Raw genomic sequence first — 26,991 nt, forward strand, 5'->3', positions numbered from 1 at the left:
TAAAAGGGTATTTTTTCATTCAAAACATGTTACTTAAAGTGTACAAATAGAAATAAATTGATTGACTAGCTGAATTTTGAAATAGAACAAGCAAGTCAGGTATGAAAGGACTTCCATTCAGCACTTCATGTTCGTAGAAAAATGATAGCAATGAAATGTATTGTGAAACAAAACATTTTAAACTTGTTCAAATTTTTATTTTAAATAATATTCCCACCACAATAACCCCCAGAAATTGTGGTCATTGATGAGTGGGTAGGCATTCTAATTCTTTCCCAGATGGTGAATGATTAATGTACAAGTAATTTCTCCCAGCACTTGGAATGTTGTTCACCTTGTAAGTCCCTTCAGTTCCTCACTCTCCAGCCTGCCAATTAGTGTGTGCACGTCATCCTCAGATAATACTTTTTTTCACCTATCTGTATATTTTTTTTTTGTCTTGGCAGGGAAATGTCAGAAAATAAGCTTTGTTTTGATTTCTTCCCCATTGTTTTTCTCAACTGCTGCCTTTTCAAAAGTTTTGAGAAATCAAATGTGTGTGGCTGCTGTTTAATTCCCATTTTATCTGCAGTGGTTTCCTAGCTTTCATTCTCCAGCTCTAATGTCTCCTTTAATGGGGTCTCTGTTCTTTTCTCACAAGGTGAACACTTCATTTTTCTGTCTGAATGATACACTTATACTTCATTAAGAGATTTTTGTGTTTTGGTAGCTCTGGGATAAGTGAGATCCTACCACTAAGCATACCACCTTTTGGATGCGTTTCTTGTATGCATAGTTATTGCTCTTGACTTGGATTAATAAAAAAACTTTTTTTTTTTTTTTCTCTAAGGCTCTTATGTTCAAATTAATAATCTCTTTTTTCTTTGTTAGATGCTTGTCCAAAGGAAGGTTGAAGTTATACTTCAATATCATGAGACAGTAATTTTTTTAACAGAAAACCCACAAATTATTCATTAGCCCAATGTAAGTCTTTCTGGAACACACCCATGTGAAGATAATCACTGGGATGATATGGGCTTTTCTCTAGCAATAGTTTTATTGGCAAATGTAATGTTTTGCTTCCTAGTTACATCAGTGGGTTTTAATAAAGAGATATCATGCAGCTACAAGAAACTATCTAATGATATTTCACAAACTGCTTTTCCCAACAGGAAAGAAAGCCAGTAGCAGCTAAAGTCACTACTTTCCATTACAAATATTCTTAATTTTTATCTCATTTTAGACTAGGGGATCCCCAGAATAACATAGTGTACCACATATGTCCAAAACTCAGAGTACAGCTAAATTTTCTCTTCCTCACCAACTTCTGAGGTTCCTGCTGAAGATTTACTTTCTAACTAGGTCTGATGGAAGTTCATACCTGAGACAGATCTCAGTCTGTAGCTGCAGTTCTATACCCAAAAGTGTAACAACAAAGACTTAGTTCCTGCTGTTAGATTATTGCTGCACCTGTGGCTTCTTAAATTAGCCCCAGCTGGACTAGCTGGGACCTACCAGCTGCCAGTGGGGAGCAGCAGTGTGCTCCAGGAGCACTCCAGCTTCTCCATCCCGTGCTTTTGAATGGAAAAACAGCACCGAGGCAGAAGGGCAGTGGCAAACTCAGCCTCTCTTTCCTCACATAGGAAATAACCCTTACTCACTTTAAGCTGAGTCAAAGCCATATTCTAGCGCCTGCTTTCCAGATAAATGCTTAAATTTCTGCATACTGCAGAAATATCATTGACATACTCCTTAATTTGGAAGACCTCCCCGTCACCTGAAAACTATCATTTTTCATCATGTGTGGCTTCTACTTTGTCCAGATATGCAAAAAAACCACAACCAAACCCAAAAGCCAAAACCAAAACAAAAACCAAATAAACAAACAAAAAACACCAACAAAAAACCAAACAAAAACCCAAACCTGGTGCAGAAGAAGAACTGGAAAAATCCCATTATAAAAAGAGATTTGAAAGGAGTGGTGGTTTTTCCATCCAGTAAATAATAGTTTATTTAAAAAAAAAGTACATGGTATGCCCTTCCTTAAATATTCTCTTCTGGAAAGCCCTATAAAAGAGGAATGAATCATATGCTTTAAGGAGGCCCTTCTTTAGCATAATTAGAGAAGCAATACTGTCTTCTTTCTTTTGAGACAGCACATACCACCTGGCTTGGCTTGGCTTGCCTATGCAAGTCACACTGAGCTGGCTGCTACTTTGGCCAGTGAGAACATGGAGAAGCTGGATACAGAAAAGATTGGATCCCCACAGTTTCTAAAAAAACATCATGTTTTTCAACCTCCTTTCGTAAAGAAAGTATAGAAATTGGTCCAAGTTTTCAGTGAAGAGTGGTAAGATGCAAAATATATTGCTATTCCCCGGAGGTTAAATTAGTGGGTAGAAAGGATTCTCTGATGCCTTGCTTGTTTGTAATTGCCAATTAAAAAATTAAAGGAAATGTTTTGTTTTAAACAATTCTATCCCCTTTTGAATGTAGGCAGATGTGTACATATGAAAATCAAACTTATAATATTTCCAATGCATATGAATTCAAGTATAACACTTTTAATCTTTAGCAGATAAGTATTTACTGGGGACTTAGATTCATTCTATTTCCTCAGCTGTGCTTTTGTTTGTATGATGGAGCAGTTTGTGACATTAGGTGTGGTGGGTTTGATTTTGCTTCAGGTTGACATTTCATGGCACTAAGTGGGAAAAATTACATCCTCAACAAAATCTTCCTTGCTGGAGCTTTGGACACAACAATAACACCTTCTCATGCTAATTGGAGCCTCTATGATGTCTGAGTGGTTGCTTCACTGTTCTTTTTGAGTCTTTGACACTTACCCTGTTGCCATCAGATGCTAAAGATAAGATGGAAGTGCAAAAAATGTAGAAAAAGGAGAACAAAAAAGGCTACATATTGGTTTTGTGTACATTTAAGTGGAATTATTTAAGCAAGTCAGTTCTCTTGCAAATCAAATGAAAATGAAGTGAATGGAGGATAGCTGGAATAGGTATATCTATCATTACTGATCTGGACTAGGATTTCTTTCTATTGAAGCTACAGGAAGTCATATAAATAGGGGATAGTTTTCATTAATTTTCAATGTTTCTGAAATGTATATTTTCATATGCATAAATACCTAATTATCAAGCATGATAGAAGACTGATTGCCTTGTGAATCAACAACGAGGCCTTTTCTTCATGAATCTGAGATCCTTGGATTACAAATCAAAGGAAATTAGGGAAAACTAAGAGCTAATGTATGGCAAGGTTGTTTAAGTTCAAGATTGCAGTCTGTCTTTTACAGAAATACTGGTCTTATTGAGGCAAAATTTGTGACACCAACACATGGCATTGCCACAGAGAAAAGATAAATTTATATTGAATGATTTCTCAGTTAAACAGGGACCAACAGGGAGTTTATAATAAAACAATTTACGCTTACTTTGGAATATGACAATGGCAATTTTTCTTGTGCTGAAAACAAACCATTACTGATGTATGTTTGAGACCCAGCAGGAAGTTTTCTAATGCAGACTCTTTCTACATCTATCCAGAAGCATATGTAATTTTTCTAAGTTGTGTAGCAGTATATAACACCATGTATTATTACTCTAGTCACATTTTCCTTTTGTGGTGAAAAATTTAGATTTGTTAGGAATCCCCCAGAAATGACATATATCCCTCAGCCTTGAAAATTTATCTCTTAACGAATTAAAGACTTAAATTCACTTGTCTGTTTTTAGGTTTCATTAAAAATATTTGTGGTGTAATCTCTGATTCTAAAAAAATTATCAGGTAACATTTTGACATATCTAATAGCAATTTTTGATTCACATGCTCTAATGTAAATCAGGAGAGGTTCCTCTGTCAATGCAATAAATCTAGGTGAAAGGACTGACTTCCTTTTTGCAGGAAATTTTAGTTGCATTTGAAATGCCTGATACTAGAAATATTTATATTACTTGTGGCTTATTTTAGCTGTGTAACAGGAGGGAAGGTTGTCAGTATTTCTGATCAAAATCTGAGGTCTCAAATGTCTATTTTTGTCAGTATGGATACAGCCAATCCCACACAAGATTGGTACAGTAGAGCCTGTGGACAGAGAAGTGCATGTAAGGGCAACCAAGCTTTCAGGGGATGTCCAGGATCTCTTCAGGTCAGATGGGACTATTAGTGCTCCCTAGCATTGGCCAGAGATGTTTCTAAGACTTCCTTGCTGAATGAGATGACACTGATACAGCTGATTCTGAGCTAGGGAAAGAGCTGCCATTTACAAGCTTGGGATCTTGAAGAGCTGCCCATCTAAAGGAATGCTTTGGTTGTTTGGTATTGGTGTGCAGCATTGATTTATGGGAGAAATGTTTGCAGAAATTAATTGTAAAGTATTGATAATTGCACTGAAATTTCAATGCAGGCCCAAGGGGAACACATTCTTCTGATTTCTAGATTATATATAGCAACATCTTGATGCTATTATGATGATTACCACTTTGCAATTGGTATATCTTAGCACAGGAATGTAACATTCCTAATGAGATATAGCAATAATTTACCTGTCACAAAATGATCTTCTCCCTCGGAAGTGACAGTGTCTACTGTTACAAATATGTCCCCATTGACTAGAGCACTAATGAATACAGGTCTAGCATTATCATATTAGATATTTATGCCATTTGACAAAGTGTAGAACTTGATCTGGATCAAAACTATTCATATAGTGCATGAATACTAGTGCATGAATAGTTAAGGCGGTGAGGATATCTTTTCTCTTTTTTTCCTGGCACACAGAAGGCTTGAGCTACTCAGGAAATAGCTGAGGTAAAATGAAGAGATTTTTCAAAGGTGAGTAGAAAAGTTAAACATTGCAGTCTTATGAATTTAAGTTTTTTCTAAGCAATTCCTTTTGGAAACTCTGAGCCGTTGTTCTGTAAGGGTCAGTTCTGTACTTCCTCTTTAGGCTTTGAGCTCACACATTTATGTGGGATTAATTTTAAACATGCAGGCCTGTGGCCTTCAATATGCAGATGTGTATGCATTTTCAGAAACAGAGCTGTAGGAGAGATTCCCATCTATTTTGGTGGGAGTTCTGCCTGAATGCAGTTTGAACTCTTGTGTTACTAAAGCCATTTTTTGACACTCCAACTGGACTGTTGTAACTAGGGAGAAGTTAATTCAGTGAGAGAAATGTGTATTGCAAGCCACATTTATCAGAGGAAAACTGTTTTCTTACTGCTAAATTTCCTTAGTGATGTAGATTTAAGTTTACTTCATAACACATGGAGTAACTGATACATAGTTTAAGATCAGTATTAACTAAATTCTGTACTCTTGCTTTTGCATTATTTTGCTTCCTATAAGTGTGATTGAAGAGATGGTACAAATCTTCAAAATACATATTTTATGTGATATGCACCACTGTGAATTATTTTATAACCATTCTATCATTTTTTAAAGTACTATATAACATGGTATTTCTTTACTGTATTGTGATTTTTGGTCATTTTCTTACAAAATCAATGAGGATGACTTTCAGTACTTGAATAGGGTACAGCTATTGACCAGGTGTTTAGGAGTGTGTTTGAACTGTGCATATAACTGCTGGTCAAAACCTGATGATGACCTAATAACCTTATTTGGCTCAAACTTCCAGAATTTGGAAGTCAGTTTTTAATAAATATTTTAAGATTAAGGTTGCTATTTTAACACAACACCCCACCTCCTGCACATTGGTTTGCAGGATCTAATGGAGACCTGGGCTTGTTGTATTACTTTGTGGTAGTGCTGTACGTACTGGCATGAATCTAGATACTGCAGTATCTGAACAGAACTGGGTTTTGAGGTGAAAGAGAATCTTAAGGTGCAAAATTTCATAATTTTGTGAATAGTGCATGAGAGTTTGTGAACTACTCTTCAGCAGTGCAATGTCTTTAAACAGGTAGAGGGCAGGGATTAAGATCGATCGTTACAGGACTTCAGACACATTGCAGCCAATGCATCAGAGTTCCAAGCACACTTCGCCTACAGGACTGGGTATGATTTCACTGGAAACATCTTCCCCACATGTTTTCTGTCTGAATGAAGAAAATGTTCTGACTGTGGGTTTGATCATGTACTATTGGGAAATATATGATTACTCCAGGTATAGCCTATCTTTAATTACTGTGATGGTTTGTATTATATTGCTTAAAAAAGCTCTTTAATTTCAGAAAACATTGACCTGTTTTTACCTCTATCAGTACTATCCCAATATGTTGCTTTTTGAAATTAGAAATGTTTAAGAATTTCTGAAAATTTGTGTCACTGGTACTAGGCTGTCACACTGGCTCTGTTCTGTAGCAGCAGAATGCTAAGTCAAGCATGCAAACCTGAGCCATGAGATGACACCAAGTACAAGTCTGTATGAAGGACTGGGGAGAGAACACAATGTGAGATACTTGAGGTGGTTGATAGGAAGTCCTCTTGGATAGCAGTTACCTTTTCCCCCACAGTTACACACTAACATTAAAATTATTGATGAGATAGAACAGAGTCCTGGATGGCTCAGAAGTCCTTTCAGTATATAACAAAATATTGTAGTATTGTATATCTCCATCTGTTTTAGTACTGGTTTTCTACAGGGAACTTAACTCAGGCCAGCTTACACCTGGTAATTTCTGGACAATACTAAAGTAGAATAGATTCAAACTTGTACTATGGAATGAAAAACCCTATTTATCTGTTCCTTGACTGTCCATGAGCAGAGTTTATCCAGGATTAATATTTTTTTGCTAAAGGCATTAGAATCACTTGAATAATTCTGATATAAACTAAGTTTGGATCATCTTATTCTAACACCTCATCAGCCAGAGTAATGTGATAAAAAATGTAACTAGTCACTTTGTCTGGGAAGATTAGGAGAGTACTTCTTTAAAGTGATTGGAAAACCTCTCATATGTGTGAGGAAAAGAAAACCTATTCCATTTTTACTGAAATATACAGAGAATCTTTAAACTGCTAAAGTGGTCCATTATTAATACTGAGCAAATGTGTACCAGAAAAGCACACAGAAGGTATGTAATATAAAGAGGATGCAAAATATTTCTTCAGTAGTATTACTTTTCTGTTACATGACTCTATTTGTATCTGCTTTGTAGGCAAACTATTTTCTTTTGAAAAAAAAAAAAAATCTCAACTCATGCTTCACATAATTTCTGCTACAATAAAATGAATGTGCCTTTAAAATGCTACATGGAAAGAATTTTTTTACAGCCCCCCAAAGGGTGGACTTAGCTGAAGAAACAGAGGAAGAAAAATTAAATGCGAAAGTGCAGCACTGACCCAAATGTTCGCTGTATTTGGGTACTTAGTCTTTTGGTTCTGATATTACAAGCAGGCTGATACAGCCCACAGACTAGTAACTAGCATGTAGAAATGAACCATCTCTGAAGTATTTAACATTTATGCAAAAGCATAAATGTCAGAGTTAATTAGCAAAATAGGTGCAGCAACAATTTTACATCTGTAAAAGCTGATATAAATTAATATTTTAATGATGTAATGATGTATACTAAACCTCCTGTGAATTTGAAAGCTATTGACAAGTTCTTTTATGTACTTAGTGTACTACCTGCTCAGCAGTACACTGTCATTTTAGAGTAATTGCCCAGCAAACTTTTAAAATGCTGTCACAAAAAAATTGCTAAAACAGAGGTAGCTCTTTAATTTGTCTGTCAATTTTTCTGTCACTCTTACTGCACTTTATGTTGAGTGCAAGTTTAGCTGTCACATTTGAAGTTCTTCCACATGTTTTTTCAGATTGGGTTGAGGCCATGTTACCAATTTGTCCTACAATGTTAAGAAAAGTTTTAAATAAAAATATTTTGTACACACTTCTTTTACTTGTACACATTAGTATAGAACAATGGGAATTATTCCTCCTATAGTTGGGGAAACTGTTTTGGATTTGTAAAACAGTATGAATTTCGCTTGAGATTATGATTTCTCCATACCAAGCTGTTTCATAGGAGAATGTATGTGTGTGTGTGTATATGTGTTTTTTTATATATATATATAATACAGCTGCTTAAGGCTAGTCAGTAGTTCATGTTCTGTCCAGGTACAGGTTCTTCAAATGAAGATTTTCTGTTCATAGAAGATAAAAAGGCTACAGTGGGAAGTTTGAGAATAACTTACCTCAGACTTCAAGTGGCCAGGATGCTCAGCTGGAATGTGAGAGAATGCTAAGGGAAGAACTAGAACATACCTGTGTGCACTGTATTTTTATAGCGTTCTCTGATTTATTCAGATAGGAAACAGTAAAGCATCTGGAAGCTTTGAATTTGCATGAGATGAGAAGACTTTTCTTCACAGTTCTAGATCCAGGAAGTTTCTTGTGCATTAGCTATTCTTGTGTGATGCTGGAAGCAAAAACATAATCCAATTTTTTGTGTATTTTCTAAAAGATTTTATTTTCTGCTTGCTTTTTTAGGGAGGCCCTTCCAAGCAATAAGATTCCATGTTATCTCCCAGGGCAGAGTAGATGTATAAGGCAGCTATGTCAGACAGCAAGTTCTATGCCAAGAAATAGGGAGGAGTTACTTTAAGGCCTAAAGTTAGTTATGCAGTCATCAGACTTTCATGGAGTTAGCATTGTATTTTGCTGGATATTCTGAGATCATGAGCAGGAAACAAGAGGAACTGAGTCTGTTATCCTTCTTTTAAAAGGAAGTTAACTGTGGCATACATTTCAGACTCCACAATTGAAATTGAGTGTAAAATTCTGAATTGCAGCAACTTGATCAGCTAAATGCTCTTACTGCTAGAAAATGGTTTTTGTTGTCTGAATGCCATCACAATTGGAAACTGTATTAGGAGGAAACAGCTGAAGTTCATCATCACATGGATCACTTTTTTTTTCCTAACTCCTTAAAAAGACTTTTCATATTTAGTTTTCATACTTCTGGGGTAAAATGATAAAGAAAAAAAATACTCTTTATAGAATTACTTTTTGATTTCAATGAAAGGAAGGTTGCATTTTGATTTTCACCATCATTTAATTCTCTTAAGTAAACAGCTGCAAAAATAAAAATGAATAATAAAAAATTATGAAGAGCCAGGTATGATCTATGCATTTAAATGATGGGAGAAAACCCGTCTTTGAATATACAGAGTTACTAACAGTTTACACATTTGACTGTAGGGGGAGTGAATATTCATAATAGGAAAAATTTCACAATATGAAATGGCAGTAGTTACTGACAATCTGTAGATATCAAAGAATGAGCACTGGCACATTAATAAGGAACTTAAAAGCAGATCCACAGTCCAACATCTTAGGAGCTATAAAACTACAACTTCTACATGAGTCATATGTTTGAACTACAAACTATCTTATAAAATTTAGCTGGAACACATTTTTCTTGACACAAATGAGTATATTAATTTCCATAAGATATTATCTTTTACCATATACTTAATTCAGATTCTCTTTCTGCTCCCACTAAAATAATTGCTTACAATATATCGACTTGATTTTATATGGCTAATTAGAGCAGTGGATGGAAAAAAATAGGTTTGCAGGTAATAGTGAAATTAAATATGTTAATCTGTAGCTCGGTGCACACATTTTGTATAAGCTTTAATTTGCTATATAAATTATAGTTCTGCATTTATAAAATGCCCTTGAAAGAATGTCCCATTTTTTGAATACTAATACCACAGGGAAACAAATATACAAAGCTTTTAGCTATAGGCTATATTTGCATAAATTAAGACAACTAGTCAGTCTGAATATCCAACTGCAGATACACTTTCAAAAGATATGCTACAAAGAGTTGGTAGGACTCTGTGTATTTAAGATTTTCATTCAGTTAGCAATGTAGCAGCCCTTCATAATAGGCAAGTACATTTTGAACAATGAGGCATAAATAGTATAATAAATAGGCTGTGGTTTATCAGCTAGAGCACAGAAAAATTATTTCAAAAGGCTCTGAACTAATTTCTCTATGAGCTGGTAGCAAATACCTCCACTATTGGTCTGCTTTACAAATTTATTCTAGTAAAAGCTGGTATGACTCTCAGTGTAGCTGCCCAGTGCAGTGTGTGTATTTTGTGACATGACTGCAGTGACACGTGCTATTCTCCACATTGATTTTGGTAACCTTAGCTAAAAGACTGGTAGTTTCAGCCTTTTAAGAAAAAATCCTCACTGTTTAGAAAACCCTCTGTCCACGTGAATTCCGTTAAGAGTCACTAATGATAGAGAGAAGGCAATTAGAAAATTTGTGATGCAGAGTATGTCCCAATTTCTGCTTACAGTGTTTTATTAAGAAGGACAAAGGCATATGTATGGCAATACATTTTTATGCTTCTTTCATAGTTAGGGTGGTCAAAATATTCTTTCTTGTTAGGCAATGGCAGTAAATTGGGATCAAATCCTTAAATGTGTACAAGAACCTAAATCCTTTCTGTATCTGGCTCGGGAACAGTATCTCTACTGGAGTTATACAGACACGTTGTGAAATGCATAGGAAACATTGCATGGTATTCAAAATGCATGCCAGGGAATGTTTATTTTGAAGCAGCATCCCAATTCATTTTTATTTCCTTTGGCTCTGTATCAGTAATCAAGATCTTGTATGCTCTAGACAGAAGAAAGCATCACTGGTCAGAAAGTTTTTTATGAGTCTATGACTTAGACATTTAATAGTGTTAGAATATTAACATTTCAGCTACATTTTTTTGCTTCCTTTACCATCTTAAGAGGCAGCAGTATGCTCTGAGTCTTCCCACTAGCTTCATGGTAGAACAGAAAACTCAGAGTTAATTTAACCTTCAGACTGTCAAAGTAAAATAAACATTTTTTAAATGAAAATAGCTAGTCGGGAATAGTTCACAGTGAAGAACTTCATTTTTTATTCATTCTCTTCATACAAGGTGAAGATCATACAAGTGAATGCCTAATATTGTTCCTCTGAGGGAGTGTCATTGAAAGTATCACCTAGAATTAAATGGTTTGATGATGCTGAACAAGCCAGAGAAAATTGCCCCACAATGTTTTTTAGTGGCACTACTATTCTTGGGTGAAGATTTTCCCCTTGGATTTTCTTCATTCTGTATACTGCTGTTTATGCAATTAAATAGTGAATTTAACATTCTGGCATAATAACCCTTCAACATCAGCTTTCCAAGATTATTGTGATTATTATTAAGATTATTGTGATTGCCCATCGCTCCTTGCTGTTATACGGAAGTTAGTATAGCGCGACAATAAATCTCCATTACAAAAAAAAAGCACATTGCATAGCCAAATGTCACCAACTATGACTAAATATGTGACACTATGAGCCCTAGTTATGAGAATTGGTAGAAATGGAGTCTCTAGTGATACTTTCATCAGTCTTTAAGCCAGGTCAGAAGTTTATGTGTCACCTTTATATCTGCCTTCTCCATTACTAGTCTAGGAACAGCTACAGACTAGCAAATAAAAAGGAACATTTAAAATAAGGAAATTGCCACAAAACTCGACTTAGGCAATGTAGTGGTGTAAGGTTTGAAGAGAAATCTCCCACAGGAAGAAATCTAACCCAAAAGTATGACAGAAGTCACATCAACTGGCCAATTCTGAATTTTTTTTTTTTTTTTTTGAAATATGAGAGAACACTTAGCTGAAGTTAACAGTCTTTAGGGCCAGTTAATTGTGTAAGATGCAAGACCATCATACACAATTTCAAGATGCACTTGATGAAAAAAACCCAGCTGGAATGGTAACAGAAACCTTGTTTCACAGCAAGTACGTTGACAGGTTAACTGTGACTATAGAGGGAAACATGGCAGCTGAATGATGAAGGGAGTACAAAAAGTCTAATACAGCTTCCCAGATTGAGTCAGCCTACGAAGGTATTGGCCAGATTTACTGAGAGGCTCTGCAGATAAAACCCACCAGCTCCGCTTAGGAACAGTAGAAATCAGGGGCGAAGGAAGAATGAGCCTTAATCCTTTCCTCCTATTGCAATGAGAGCTCATCCAAACTGTACAAAGAGCAATGTAATTTTGCTTCTGCCTGAAAACTGTCAGCTAAGACCAAGTGAAACGTAAAATGGAACAATTTCCTGCAAGAGTTGCTAAATTCTGTCAGTCTTTCTTTGGAACTCTGGGGGACAAAAACAGGGATATGCTGAAGATCTGTATTTTAGGATGCTGCCTGGATAGAGTCTATGTAGATGCAATACTGGAATGTTTGATGGAGCAGAACATGGGATTCATAGGTATTCTAAGAATGGGAAAGCAGAGGAAAGGGAGAAAGGACAGAAAAGAAAACCATTAATAAGAACTGTTAATTGCTTTTAAAAATCATAAGTTTATGCAGATATTGTACAGGCTCAGGATCTCTGAATTAGTCTTTCATTGAGGTGAGAACTTAAGAACATTTTTAAACAATATTTTGGATGGAAAGGCAAAGAATTAACAATATTCCTCATCAAAGATTGAAAATATCTGAACTAAAACATGCAGAGAATAGCAAACTAGAATCTTTTTTCTGACCAAAAGTGCGGTAGGGCATCAAAAACAATCACAACACTTGCATCTGATATAGAATCCTTTTAATTAGTCAACAAAGGTCAGATCTTAAGTCAATGCACCTGAGTCATTAGACTAGACTGGACTAAATCTAATTATTCCCAGTCCTACTGTCAGACAAAGATGTTTTGATAATGACTTCTAACAGTGTAACAGTGATAGCCCTCAAAAAAGGAGGAAACAAAAGATGATTCTTCAAAATAAAATCAGATTTATAGCAACATATATTATCATCTGAGAACTGCAAGTACTACTTAATCAAATGTCTGCTTTTTGATTGTTAAAATTTGTGACTACTATCCTACTGAACCTCTCCATTGCTTCTTATTGTAAGGCATATTGTCAAAGCCTGTTGACACAGTTTTCAAACTTTCCACATTACAAGGCAAGTCACTGCATTTAGCCTCTGCTGCACTCTTTTTTCACACACTTTGACACTCACTTGTACTGTTGAATACATTTTACACAAAATAATGAATCGTGATACTCAGGCTACAGAAGCAATTGTGAATCTGTCACACATTGCATCCCACCTTTGGGCTTTGGTTGAAAGAGAAGTCTTGTCTGGCAGTGGGGAAACACAGAATGGAGAGAATCTTGCCTTTAATTCACTATTTCATTTGAGCATTTTTAAAATAGAAATTGGAATGGACATCTGCCTTTTTTTCAGGAGCTCCCACTTGTGCTTTACGGTTTACATGGAATCAGGTTTTTCTGGTGACACTTGTTTTTGAAAAATATACTAAACTCCTAAGTTTTGGGGTTTTAAAAATTTGGAAAATGTATTAGTTAAAAGAATTGGAAATTTTTTTTTTTAAACCCAGCAAAACAAACCCTGTAGTAATTATGCTAAGTACCATCAGTATGATGAGATACATGCAAATACTTCAGCTGTGACTATGCTACAGAAATTCTGGAGTACATGATACTTGAATCATCAATATGTAGTACTCTGACTTAGCTGCTAGCAAATGTATATTTTAAAAATCAAAATTTTGCTATATAAACATAAGAAATTTTTTCAAGTGATCAAACAATTTTTTATGACAATTGTTTAAGTTAAACATTAACTAAACTTTACCTCAAAACTGACCTTAAACTCCAATAATTACATTTCTGTTTGAGTCCTTACATGCCAAGTGATAATCTGGTATCGAAGTCTAAATACTTAGCTGTTAAGAATTCCATTAAACCCTCCTTATGTTTGGTTGGATCAAACCATTAAACTTTCCTTTTAATTTTGGTTTTCCCATCTTTCTATGATTATGATAAGTGGTATACCTATTTGTCTGGATTCTATGCAAAGCAGAATTGTTCAGAGTAATTAATAATTTTGCCTAGATATTTTATTGTGAAAATACAATTAATTTCCATTTAATTACCATTGCAACCTAACTGTATAGTAGAGCTATTTGAGACTACATTTTATCAGAAAACATTGATCACTGATGAGAAAGTATTGAATATGCCAGCTTTGAATATTTTTTTTACTAATTTCTAGGCTGGACTGTGGTAGAAAGCATGGAGATATGCTAGCCACAGAGAAATGCATGTTCCAGTATCAACTCTTACGATTGTTTATGCAAAAGATTCTCAACAAGTTCCCTTTCAGAATCACCACTTATCTTTGGAATATGATTTTGGCCCAAGAATGACTGATGATGTTTAAAACAACCTCAGCTCCTGAATGAGTTTTAAGTTTAGAAGAGGGATAAAAATATGCTTTTGCCTGCCATCAGAGACACACACTTAAGCCCTTTCTCTTTATCCCATATCCTCTGTGAATGCTCTGAGGACTTGGTGTTGACTTTCAGTGCCTGTGGCCTCTTTCCTTCTTTTCCTAAGTATCACTCAAGGCAGTCATGGCATAATCAGTTCTGCTACTGAACCTGACCTGTAACATCCTTCAGAGTGCAACTCCTGTCCTTCTTCTCCACGTGGAATACAGCAATACATATCATGAAAATGACAACACCAATTTTTGTTTTCTTGTCATTGTGGCTCTTTCATTATTTCACATCTTGGCAGTCATCACATCCTTTTGTTGACTCAGAATTTCATCAAGTTTAGAATAGAAATAAGATGAACTGGAACTCTTCCATCTGCTGCTTTGACACCAGTTTGAATGCAGCTCAAGTTGTGAGTGACCTTAAGGTCTGCATTAAACTCCCAGTTCATTATAATAACTAGCTTTGACCCCAAATACATCACGTCTATCAGAAATCAAATCCAAAGTTATATTCACACATTTTTTTTTTAATGTAGTCTCCCTTATTAGTGGCATCTTTGACTCCTACATTTACAAACCCCTTGGTCTCAGGATCCTGAGTCCTGTTCCATGGTCATTGTGCTATTTAGTGGGAGAACTCTTGGTTCATACAAAATTGGTTGATGTTTCTCCGTTCTCCCTTTGGCTCTTGCCTGTTTTGAGCTTACGTGCAGCGCATGTGCTTCACTGATATACAGCCAAAAGGAGGACCCCTAGGTTCCCTGGCAAAGTTGCTGAATTTGTAACACTTCTAAGGCTGCCCTGATTTACACTGGGGACAGAATTATTCCTTGAGTATTAGAAGAAAATAAAAAAATGATAGAATTAACAGCTATCTTCCTAGCTGCAAAATATAGATTTGTATTGTGTATAGTGGGATCTGTCCCTCTTTCCCTAATGAAACAATTCCCTATATGCCTAATAACACAATCAAACCTTTTTCTTTCTTGCCATGCAGGTCTGTGGGTATCCATCAAGCTTATGAAAAAACTGCTCATTCTAGTTTGAATGGCTTAACTGCTTTGGTATGTAATGAATGCAATTTACCCATGAGATCTTTGTATTAATTATGATCTTTCAAACTGTATTTCAGGTGTATATAGTGCTGTACATAGATTTAATAACTAGGTTTAAACAATTGTTCCATATCAATGCAAAAGGAAAGATGAAGGGGATATAATTGCCACAAAGGGCGGGGAGTCTTCTTCATGTTTAAGGGAGTGAGGTGGCATTTTTTTACCGAATTAAATAGATGGAACTGCAGCTTAAAAATGACCATAAACAAGAGAAAATGATGGGGTTTTTTTTGTTTTTCACTAGGCTGATTAAAAAGATTTCTCCAAGTCTAGTACTGGAGTTTCCTCTCTGTAATTAAATACATGCCTTTTACTTCAAAGAAATTCTAGTTGTTAAGGTGGATTAATAATTTGAGTAAAAGAATTTATGCAATTAAAATAGAGAGTATCTTGTACTTTGGCTATAAAGCACTTAAATATTACATACAGAGAAAAGTTCTCATTCAATGAAATTGTTTAATGGTCTGACAGATTACTTGTTTCAGTCAACTGAATAGTAAACTGTATCTACAGATTAGCAGTTTGGGGCTTGATCCTATAAATAGTTCTATGAGTAATCCCAGTGAAGTAATTTCTTCCTAAATGATTATTTGTAAATGCTATAAAAGAGTGTAGTGGCTGTATTCTAAAAAGATACTGCTTTTTGGAATACTTTCCTGCTTCCAGTGCATAGTGTCCACTGCCAGCCTATGCATCAACTTCAGGAAGCAGCATAACTGTTTTCTCAATTTCTTTTTTTCTTCTTCAATCTGTGAAAAATTCCAGTTTTTTGAAAAGCACTATTTAATGCCAGTGAAATCTGTGGAGTTGGACCCTTGTGGGAGTAGCTAAATCAGGGTAAACTGAGTAGGATGTTTGAAAAAGTATTTTATGCCTACTAACACTTGAGCCAGATAGCAACCCAGCCAACAGTCCGTACTTGTGGCACTTACTCTTCATCTGTGAAGAGCAGAGACTGGTGTGTGAAGTGTTGGGCGATGCGTTCTGTCATGAGGGGCTCCATCCGTGTAAAGGTTCGATGGTACACACATGACAAGGCTTTTCTTAGAAATAAACGTGTGCTGGTAGGACTGACAGGCTGCGCTGAAACTGCGGGTGCTCAGTGGCCCGAGCTGGACCCTGTCCAGTCTTGAAGGGCCCTACCAGGCAGTGACACATCGGGCCCTTGTCCTGGGCGGCTGTAGACTGCCTTTTCTAGGAGAGGCCTTGGGCTTGCGGGAAGGTCGCTGACAGGACGGCTGGTTTGCTCAGGGCAGCCTGAAGGGCAAAGCTTTGCCCTGGCGCAAGCGCGGGGCAGAGCGGGCGGCTCCCGGCACGGGCGGCGCAGCCTCGGGCCCGCGGCTGGCCGCCCCGGCGGACAAGGGGCGCACAGGCGCTCGCCTTCGCGCCGCGGCCGCACGGCTGGGAGGCATCCCCGGCCCCGCCGCTGCCCCCGGGACCGTGCCGCCACGGCACGGGGCCCCCGGGGCGCCTCGGGCTCGGCGGAGCCGGGCTGCAGGCGGCCCCGCTCCGGGGGTCGCCCACGGGGCCGCCGGCGCTGCCACCGAGTCTCAGGCGGGCGCGGGACCCGGCGGCGGGGCAGGGCCGGGGCCGGGGCCGGGGGCAGGCCCGGGGCCGGGGGCAGGGCCAGGGCCGGGGGCAGGGCCGGGGCCGGGACCGGGGCCAGGGCCGGGGGTAGGGCCGGGGCCGGGGCCAGGGCCGGGGGCAGGGCCGGGGCCGGGGGCAGGGCCGGGGCCGGGGCCGGGGCCGGGGCCGGGGCCGGGGGCAGGGCCGGGGCCGGGGCCAGGCTGCCGCCTGCTGCCGGCCGCCGCGCGGGTAATCACGCGTCCCCCCTCACTGCTGATTTGCAAGAGCAGATTAATCAGAGCGCGCGGCTTGATGAAATTTGCTGTTATTGTGCCCATTTTTAGAAACATCTTTTATTATCTTCATTATTCATTTACAGGGGACCGGCATCAATTATGCAAATGAGTTCACAGACTTTGCAGATTACTTCATTTGCCGCTATTGTTTGTGGAAATTTAATTATTAAATATTATTAAGCTTGCGTTTTCTTCAATTTTCCGAGGCTTAGTTTCATTTGATTTTTCCTCCAGCTGCTCTCGTTTCCTTTCAGTGCCAAAACAGCTCCTCATCAAAGCAGCTCTGGCATGTGAAGACCAAATAAAATCTCCTCAATTTAATAATTTTGATGTTAGTCCCTTGTTCTCAGCTGCTTGCTCAAAGCAATGCAGAGAGAAACGCAGAGCACATTCAATTTAATGAGCAGAAATTGAATTCAAGTTTGTTCGGAATTGACTTCAATTAAGCAGAGTCTTAATGATAAATTAATCTCTTTTCTTTATTCCCTAGAATTTGTTTTTCAAAGTAGGAAATTGGACTACATTGAAAGACCAAATAAAGAATACCAATTTTAACTAGATTATGGAACCGATAGCAAAATTTAATTCTTTATAGTAACGCACTTGGACAAATAGCATTCACTCTATGGCATGTATTATAATTTATATTCATTGTTACCACTCGCACTTTCATGGCATGGATAAAATGGCAGTTGAATTAAATATGGGCCTGTAATAGACTTCAGAGTTTTAATCTTTATTAAGAAACTCTAATTGAATGCATAATTAGCTTTTCAGGGTCTAGGAAACTAGGTTTAATATCTATGTGGGCTGAAAACATAGATCAGGCATTTTTTTAAGAGCATTTTTCATGAGTTTATTTTTTAGGAGAAATTATCTTGTAACATGGCTTGTATAATAAGCCGCATTTTAACTTCATTGCAAGAAGCTATAGAGGAGCAGTAACAAGTTCTTCTGTGCTCTAAATGTCCAAAGACAGCTCTTGCATTCTGGGTTGATGGTGGGTAGTGAAACCTTCTTTCATTAGAACAAGTAGCTTGTGCCTGTCCCCACTGAAACACATAGGCCAAACAAGTCAATGCTTTTGAATAGCAGTGTGCCCTTTTCCTTCTGAACTACAGTTCTACCATGCTTAGACACTGTAGTATCTTAGTCATTTTCCTCTGTGTTATTCTTGTGGTATGACTACCATATGCTCTATATTTTTGCTATTTCAGAGAGCAAGCCATTTTTTCAAGAGTGGAGAGTAATTTTGGGTGCCTGCTCTAGGTTTTCAAAAGTGATCAAGCATCCTTATGATGTCTTGAGCTGGCCATCTCATGCCACTCATAATTTATGAAACTGATTCTTTTACCTTTCTCCTCAGTGGAAAAAAAAACCCCACTATTTTACTGTGTATGATTAAACTTATAAAAATATCATTTGATAGGGGTTCTTCGAACCAAGCTCTGTCTCATATATGCTTATATTTATGTATAAATGAATAAAATATCCACCCATAGTACTAGCATTTTAGAACTATTATGCAAACATTCTATCCAGTGATGTCTCAGGTATGGAAGGATTTTTTACTAAGATTAATTACAGATTCAGGAGAGGTCAAATTCTGTGCTTTTGGTTTTCAGTGAGGAGAGTGGGTAAGTTTGGCCAGCTGAGAAACATTCAGTCTTCTGCTTTACCTGCATGTAAAATCTGTGGTTCTCAGGCACTGGGAAATATAAAGCAAAGGTATATATTGCTTTTTAAATAAGAAGTAATAAATTGAACAATTTCCGTTAGACACTTTTTACAATCTGCACTGGACTTGTGAGCACTTCCCACTGTGTGTCCAGCACTGGTATGTTTCTCTTTTCCTAGAATTTCCTGTTATATTTTCTTGGTGTAAAGGGTCAAGGGCCTGCTAACAGATTCTTTGCACAGCACACAATTGAAAATATTTATTTTTACAGATCAGGGAAATTAAGTTTTACTGCTTTAAGGATATGCATGTTCCAAAGATTTGCTTCAGTTTTCTGAATGTGTTTTTCAGTAAATAGCCATTTGGAAATGGGAACCAACTTTCTCTGGAAATGCTAAAGTAAGTTTTGTTAGTCTTAACTTCACATATGTTTTGGGGATATGGTTTAGGGGTGAACATGGTGGTTCTGGGTTAACAGTTCTGGGTTAAAACAATGATCTTAGAGCTCTTTTCTGACCTCAACGATTCCATGATTCTGTACTTCAAAACTGCAGTTATTTAGAAAGAGATGAAATAAATGTTTTTACAAGAAATTACAGTTGCAGTGTTGTTCCATGTAGAAATCAGTCCCTGTGTTCCAGTAGACATAGACCAGATTTATAAAACCATTAAGGTGCTCAGAGTCACAGAAAGCCTTGTAGAGGTGAGAGATGTCAAAACTCCATCAGTCTTTGCAGCCTATGTGTCCGATTGAACCTGGGTTTAGGGATGACATTGTACGCGTCACACACATGTGTGTTCCAACAATTGATTACATTATGAAACATCTACAAAGAAGTCGTTAAGATAGCATTCCTGTTAGGAATAACTGTACTATAATAGCACTGTGGTACTCCATATTCCCTTGTATATCACTGATCCTCATATCAATTTCTTCAGTGCAAAAGCATTAAAGACTTTTATTGCATATAGATCTTACAAGTTCACTTTAAGGTCTGACCATTAAACCAAGCTGTTTCCATCTATTTGTCATCATTTGCAGTAATGGTTCTCTAGTTTGGTGCCTGCCTTCTGCAGTCCCAGTGTTCTCTGATTAGACTCCTGTGGACACCTGTGCAGATCACACTGCTATCTTTTCCTTTCATCTGGAAAAGCCCTACAGGGCCCTATATGTGGTACAGCGAAACAGTTTCTCAAAGTTACTTGTCTTATGTACAAAAGAAGACCATATGTCAAAACAACTTTTTAAAAAAAACCCTTAAAATTTCCTTCCCCCTTTCACAACTGAATCTGATCTCGGTGAGCACGTCCCCGCTGTTTCCTGGTACATTTTCCCAGGAGATTTGGCTTTTTTGAATCTCTATCAGGCAGAAATGGGATGGCTCCATAAGCAAAATTCAGCCAAAGCAGTAAGTTTCTTGGAGAGCAAAAGAGCCATAAAACCAATTTCAACTAGTGAGTATATTCTGTGTCTGATCCACAGAAATGCTGTGCATGTATTAATATGCGTTTTAAAACAGAAAAGTGAATGTTTTTACAAGAGACATTTGTGTCAATTTTGGCTATGCTAGGGAGTATAGTTACTAGCAGATTTTCTAGCCTGGCTGGAAGTTCAAGCTCCCAAATTCTCAGAGAAGGGTAGGGCAAGATACTGTAAAAGGAAATAATTTGTTTCTACAAGAAAGATGAAAAGGGAAGGAAAGATCACCTTCCTTAAATTATCCTTTACCAAGATGGAAGAGCTCTGGTTTGTTAGTATTTACACACCTACAGTGAAAATAATTCCCTGCTCATGACAGGACTGTAGTGATTTTATATCCTGAGTTTATTTTCTGGAGATTTCAAAATAATTTCTAACATTTCTTATGATCAAGAATTTACAGTTTAAAAAATAATTTCTTAATAAGCAGTATTGTTTTCAGTGCTGATCTTTTCTACTTCATTTTTCTGCACACTCTTTCAACAACCCTGATGGTAAATACATGAGGCAAGAGTAAGGTTAAGTATTCAAAAGGTACAAAGTGTCAAACTTATAAAATCCCTCTAAGAAACAACTCTTGACTACATTTTCAGCTACTATTTCTGAAGTACAATTATTATATCACTTCAGATAATTCTGCATTTTGTGCTGTTGAACATTTTGTATATGTCAGAAGATCTTGCAAATCTATTATCTACTACTCCAGTCTCTATTCTGTTCTCATGGTCAGGGGCAAAGTATGGATACGCTGATCCTCCAACATCTGAGTACTTTCTACTGAATAATTCTGTAAGTCACAGCTGCTTTGCAGGTTTATTCTACATTACAGGTATGATTATCCAAATTTCAAGCTTGGCAGATGATCTGGGTAGCTATATTTAATTAACTGTCAAGGACAGAACAAAGCTATATTCTGGATGTATTTTTAATTTTCCAAGATGTGAGAAAACATTCTAGAAATTTTTTTCAGCTGTTTATTCACTGTTTTTTTCCATCATGGGTTGGCCACTGTTGTTGCATAATTTGACTATTTGTCAACCAGCCTAAGAACATTGTGAGTTGTGACTTGTTTTTGTAGGATACCTGTGCATGCAGCTAAGTTAGCTTCAAAGTAAAATCTCATCTCATAACTGAACTTAAGGCAGCATTGCTGCTGCTTGAAAAAAGTCTATACTATGTGGCTGGTGACTAAAATAAAAATATATTTACTGAGGAAAGATGAAGATTTAATTACAGAAATGTTTGCTGGTAAAGACATACTGGACTATTATGGCAATGAAAAATATTATATAGAATTGTAATCTGTCTCTGTGGGAGAAAAAGTATGATATTGGCAAGCAAGTGATTATGTAATTAGACTGTACTGTAAACTATACAAAAATGGTGTACAGCTAAAAAGATTTGGAGTTTCTGGTCTGCCATGTGGCATTTCAAATATAGTTTCCTGAAAAATCTCAAAGTTGAAAATCTTTTACTATGTCAAGAAAAAAATATTAAAAAACGAAGTTCCATTATTAGGAGTTAGCCTTATCACTCCCAGAAGGCTTGTTTTCATGTGCTTCAAGGAGACCTTCCCCTTTCCTGTAAAATTTGATGCAGGTTTTATTGTGAAAGACCTGTGCTTCTTGTGGAAGCTCATTTCAAACCCTCTTCAATAAGTAGCTTCCTTTGTGCAGGGCTTTCTCTTGGAAGACGTGGAAAAGGGCTGTTGAGAAAGTTTTCACCGAAGGAGAATTAGGGTCTCTCTTCTCAGTTTTTGCGGGGATTGAAGTCTTGACTAGAGATAAGAACAAAAATTAGGCCTTTCAGCCCCAGTGAAATACTATTTTCCAGATGGAGTAAGAGAAGTGGGGCTCCTGCAGCTGTGCTATTACCAGGACTCTGTCTGTATTTAGCTTTGGATTACTGTTATTCTATTGCTGATTAAGATCATTAGCCTCTGTGTGGTTCACAAGCTGTATAGGTGTGTCCTTAGGTTTACAGAGGCTCAATTTTGCTTTCCATTCTGGCCTTCTAAACCAAAGACAATACAATTAGTTTTACTACTGATTTCAGCAAGCATAAGCAAAAGCATTTCCCCTGAATAAAAATTTGTGGGCCGCTTGGAAACACTTCTTAAACAGTACTATATAGAATAAATACACATTTTTCTCTCTTGTCCATAGCTGTGTCCTGAGAAATAATTTTAGTTGTAGCCCATGCTGGAATATCACAGTTGTATCAAAGTGTCACTGGAATGGAAATTTACGTAATAGAAACATCCCTGTGTTCTTTAAAGTGATTACTTATCGTTATTGTTTTAATCTCTGTTCTTATGGTAGCTGTGCTTAAAATCACCATTTCCATTGTTTGTGTTGGATGACCACATTGCAAGTTACATTTTGTTGTTGCTTACTGGTGGGTTTCTTACACCTTTCCCTGGAGCATCTTCCCTGCAGGAGATAGGATGTGAGACTAAATAGCCTGTGGTTCTGATCATGTTTGGCAGCTCCTGTGATCCTAAGTTTGTGTACTGTATTGTAGCTTTGAAACTCTTGCATTAGATGGGATATGGTTGTATTGCCCCAGGGATGCAAAGCTAAAGTACCAAAGGAACAAATTAACAGGATGTCACATTAAAATAATTTTTCTACTCTAATTTAGGTAACTAGATTAATATGAGTTCATTTAGGAATACTTAAATATAACATAATCACATCTAAATGATGTACAATATCAACAATAATTAAGGTAGAAAAATCAAATTTATGTAAAAAGGAGTCTAGACTTTCAGTGTTTGTACACCTCAAATGCATCTGCTGAAAGAAAACAGTCAGAAAGAAACACTTTAAATTCCAAATGATGCATCGAACGTGACTTTGACTCTTGGAATCTTTCTGTAAGGAATTTTTTAAAATCTGGTGTTGTCTTCTGGCCTATTTTCCATTGCCAGGACTGGTCAAGTCCTTCAGTCCACTTGAAAACACTTTAGAATTTCTGGTAGGTACTAAAGCAATGTGACCACCACCTATAATAATAATTCCTGAAAACATGTGTATTTTATGTGGTTTTTAAAATGTGTGTGCTGTGGTTCTATTTTATAAAATGTACAAATGACACAGTACCTTTTGGTATGGATGTTTTAACTGCAAAGCAAGTTTTAGGGATGAAATGCAGAGATGGGCTAGAAGAAAAAAAACCTTTGAAGCTTGTGATGTAAGTGAAATAGACTTAATATATGATTAATAAAGTGGAAAAACTAATTTTCAAATGTTTGTTGAAAAGCAAGGAATTACATTCACTGGAATAGGTCAGGTTACCCTGAGAGTACTAGCACTATTAATTCAGCCTGGATAAACAGCAAAAATATCTATTTTCATTTTCCCAGAACAGATTTCTTCTACTTTTTAATTTCCTTATAAATAAAAAAATCCTGTTTATCTATCCAGGAACAAAAATTTTTAGGAGAGTGTCAGTAGTCCTTACTGTGTACCATTTCATCTTACTGCTACACAATTTTAAAAAATTATTATTTGATTATTAACTGTGACTATTAAGTCACTGGAACAATGGAGAATTAAAGCGAAAACTCCAAATGAAACTTGATAGGTTTTGATGCTACCTGAAAAGGAAGAATCATCCATTGACTGATGACAACCTGCTGTTTGAAATAAGCATTTTTTATTAAGACTTAAGGCTATAAGTGGATATTGCATTCCATTGTACAGCTTCCTGGAAGTTTATCTAATTTAAGTAGTTCTATTATATTGTACAGAATAAACTCAGTTTCCTGTCTGCAAACTTTCTCTCTGTAACTGAGCAATCAGTTGGCTGAAATACAAGCTATTGACATGTAAGAGGAACAGACAGGTATTTAATCAAGACTCTGCTTAGATGGAAAATGAACCGCTGCAGTATATTGCTCATTTCTCTATGTAGTGCATCTTAATAGAGAATATTCACCTCTGTGCCAAAATTTTCATCATGTGAACTTTCGGATCCAGAGCTTCCAAACCCCTGTTTAATTGGTGAGAGAAATTCAACACTGAGCATGAATATCCAAGTGATTTATAGCCTATTCAACACTACTGGCGTGGTAGTTTTGAAAAGGGTGAGATCGTAAGCAAGCAGAGAATTTATCCTAATTAAACTATATATGTATACTGTGCCTAATAGGAAAACAATCCAGAAGTAAACCAAGAGAAGTCATTATTAGATTCTGTTCCTCAGAAGCTTGTTTTGTTTGCTCTTAATGCACATCTTATGAATGCTGTTGAGAGATCTACCCTTAAAATATCTGCTAAAGAAAATAAATTATTGCTTGAACTTTCTTAGATTGCAGGCACAGACTCTTTTAAAGGAAATGTTATGAAATAAGGAAAACTAAGGCAATGGGTGAAGAAAACATGAGTCAGATTAAACAGGACAGAATGAGTTGGAGAATGTCAAGAACAGAGACTTCTGCTGAAGCTGCCCTACTGTTCATGTGTGCTTGTCATGGTTTAACTAAGCCCCACACCCACACAGCCACTTGCCTACTGCCCCACCAGCAGGACAGGGGAGAAAATCAGAAAAGTAATAGTTGGAAAACTCGTGGGTTGAGATAAAGATAGTTTAATAAGTAAAGCAAAAGCTGTACATACAAGCAAAGCCAAACAAGGAATTTGTTCACCAATTCCCACAGGCAGGCAGGTATTCAGCCATCTTCAGGGAAGGCGGTCTCCATCAGGCAAAATGGTCACTTGAGAAGACTAAAAACCATAACTCCAAACAGGTCCCCCTTCCTTCTTCTTCCCCCAGATTTCCATGTTGATCACGATGTCATGTGATGTGGAATATCCCTGTGATAATTTGGGATCCTGATCAACTGTCCTGACTATGTCCAATCCCAGGTCTTGTGCACCTCTGGTCTACTCACTGGTGGGGTGGGGTGAGAAGCTGAAAAGGCCTCAATGCTGTGTAAGCCCTACTCAGCAGTAACTGAACCAACTCTGAATTATTAATGCTGTTTTCAGCACAAATCCAACACACAACCCCATACAAGCTACCATGAAGAAAAATAACTACTTCAGCCCAAACCACTACAAAGTGCCAGTTTGCTGGGAGCATGGGAGGATGTGTACAGAACACAGTAAAACTGTCCTGAAGTGCATTTCCCACACAACTGATAAAAAAAGTCTTGCTAAAAAAAGGAAGTGATGATCCATGAACTGTTCCAGTGTTTTAGTGAAGCAGATTTTCTCCTGTCAGGCATGAGAGTTACAAATGGAAGTATATGCATGTCTAGGAACAGGAGTGTCACCAAGGTGAATCACCTCAAAAGAGAACAGTTGGTGGAAGTGCTGTGTTCTTCTTGAAGGAAGAGGCACCAGTTGGTGGCTGAGGATCTCTAGCTGGTTAATAGGAAGCTTGTTCAGAGACTCGGTCTGAGTCAGCTATCTTTTAAGCCTGCTTCTTAAACAGATTGCCCTATGCCTATCCCAGAGAGAGGCTGCCTAGGAGAAGGTTTGTGTATGATACCACCTTCTGTATCTGTGAGTGAATTAACCTGGTCTTGTCCCATCCCTATAGCAACTTTCATCAACTTTCAGTTCTTAGAAAGTAAAATGTTTTAGACTGTGACTGAGGTGGTGCCTGTTATCCACAACTTCTGTAGCATTAGCCTTTGTTATTAACTCTGGCAAAATCTATCTTCCACTTTAGCTTCTCAGTAGTAAGTAGTAATTATTCAAGGCCTAGGCTTGAGATACATAAAATAACCAGCAGTATCATACCCATTAAGCTGTCAGTTTTCAGCAGGACACTTGTGATATTACCTATGGCTTCCTGTCTTCCTGACTTCCTCCAACAATCTCTTCCATCAGCTGTGTCTCTTACGCCCTAGAAACTGCTGCCTGCAGCCTGGTGGGTGGCTCATTTGACATGCTTGTCATGTTGTGAAGTTTGTGTAGGAGCTGGATTAAATGAAGAGAAGGTTGGCTCGTCTGACTGTCTACTGAGGGGCTTCAGGTCAGGGAAAGCTTTCTCTGCATTAGGTCTGCAGCAATTGGAAGAGAAGAAAAGTAGAAGGCAAGGACAGCTTTGTGGTGAGGTAGGGAGAGGAAGGCAGCAGAGACTGGATGGAGATAGCTGAAGTACATATGCTGTTGGAGTATAGGAGTATTAGTTCTTTTCCGTGCCGTATTGGAGTCCTTGAGAACTTTAAAGGAAATAATTTGCTGTCAGCTTTTTCAGCCTTAGACTTTTAGCACACAGGCTCCTCCTAATGCTTGCAGGCATTAGTTCTTCCTGCTTTTGGAAACAGCACATATGCTTTTGGAAAGTTGGAGGGAGAGAACAGAAGTAGAGGAGTGATGTGGAAGTGTCTGTCTCCCTGTGGATAAAAAGACTGATGCATCTTTTTCTCCTCTCCCAAACCTGAGTCTTTTGTGAAGCTCACACTAAGTTATAGAAAACTCATCTGAATAATTCTGCACTCTGTGGATGTCTGCTTTTTACAAGGATTAGATAGACATTTGTAATGTTCCCAAATACAGTGGTGATACAATGGTAAGGTAAGCAGTGAAAATTTCTGATACATTTTTAAGTAAAATGAGAGAGAG

The 26,991-nt window shown here is 37.4% G+C and overlaps 1 long non-coding RNA gene across 2 annotated transcripts in view; it reads left to right on the plus strand.

Annotated features, from left to right (window-relative positions):
• LOC137479433 (uncharacterized) overlaps nucleotides 1-26,991 on the plus strand; it is a 513,525-nt gene that overhangs the window by 40,056 nt on the left and 446,478 nt on the right. For both annotated transcript variants that reach the window (XR_011002245.1, XR_011002244.1), the window contains exon 3: nucleotides 15,273-15,343. This is a non-coding gene — a long non-coding RNA (uncharacterized lncRNA). The remainder of the gene's footprint in view (nucleotides 1-15,272; nucleotides 15,344-26,991) is intronic.

The sequence above is a fragment of the Anomalospiza imberbis genome, chromosome 9, assembly GCF_031753505.1.
Source record: "Anomalospiza imberbis isolate Cuckoo-Finch-1a 21T00152 chromosome 9, ASM3175350v1, whole genome shotgun sequence".
Classification (NCBI taxonomy): domain Eukaryota; kingdom Metazoa; phylum Chordata; class Aves; order Passeriformes; family Viduidae; genus Anomalospiza; species Anomalospiza imberbis.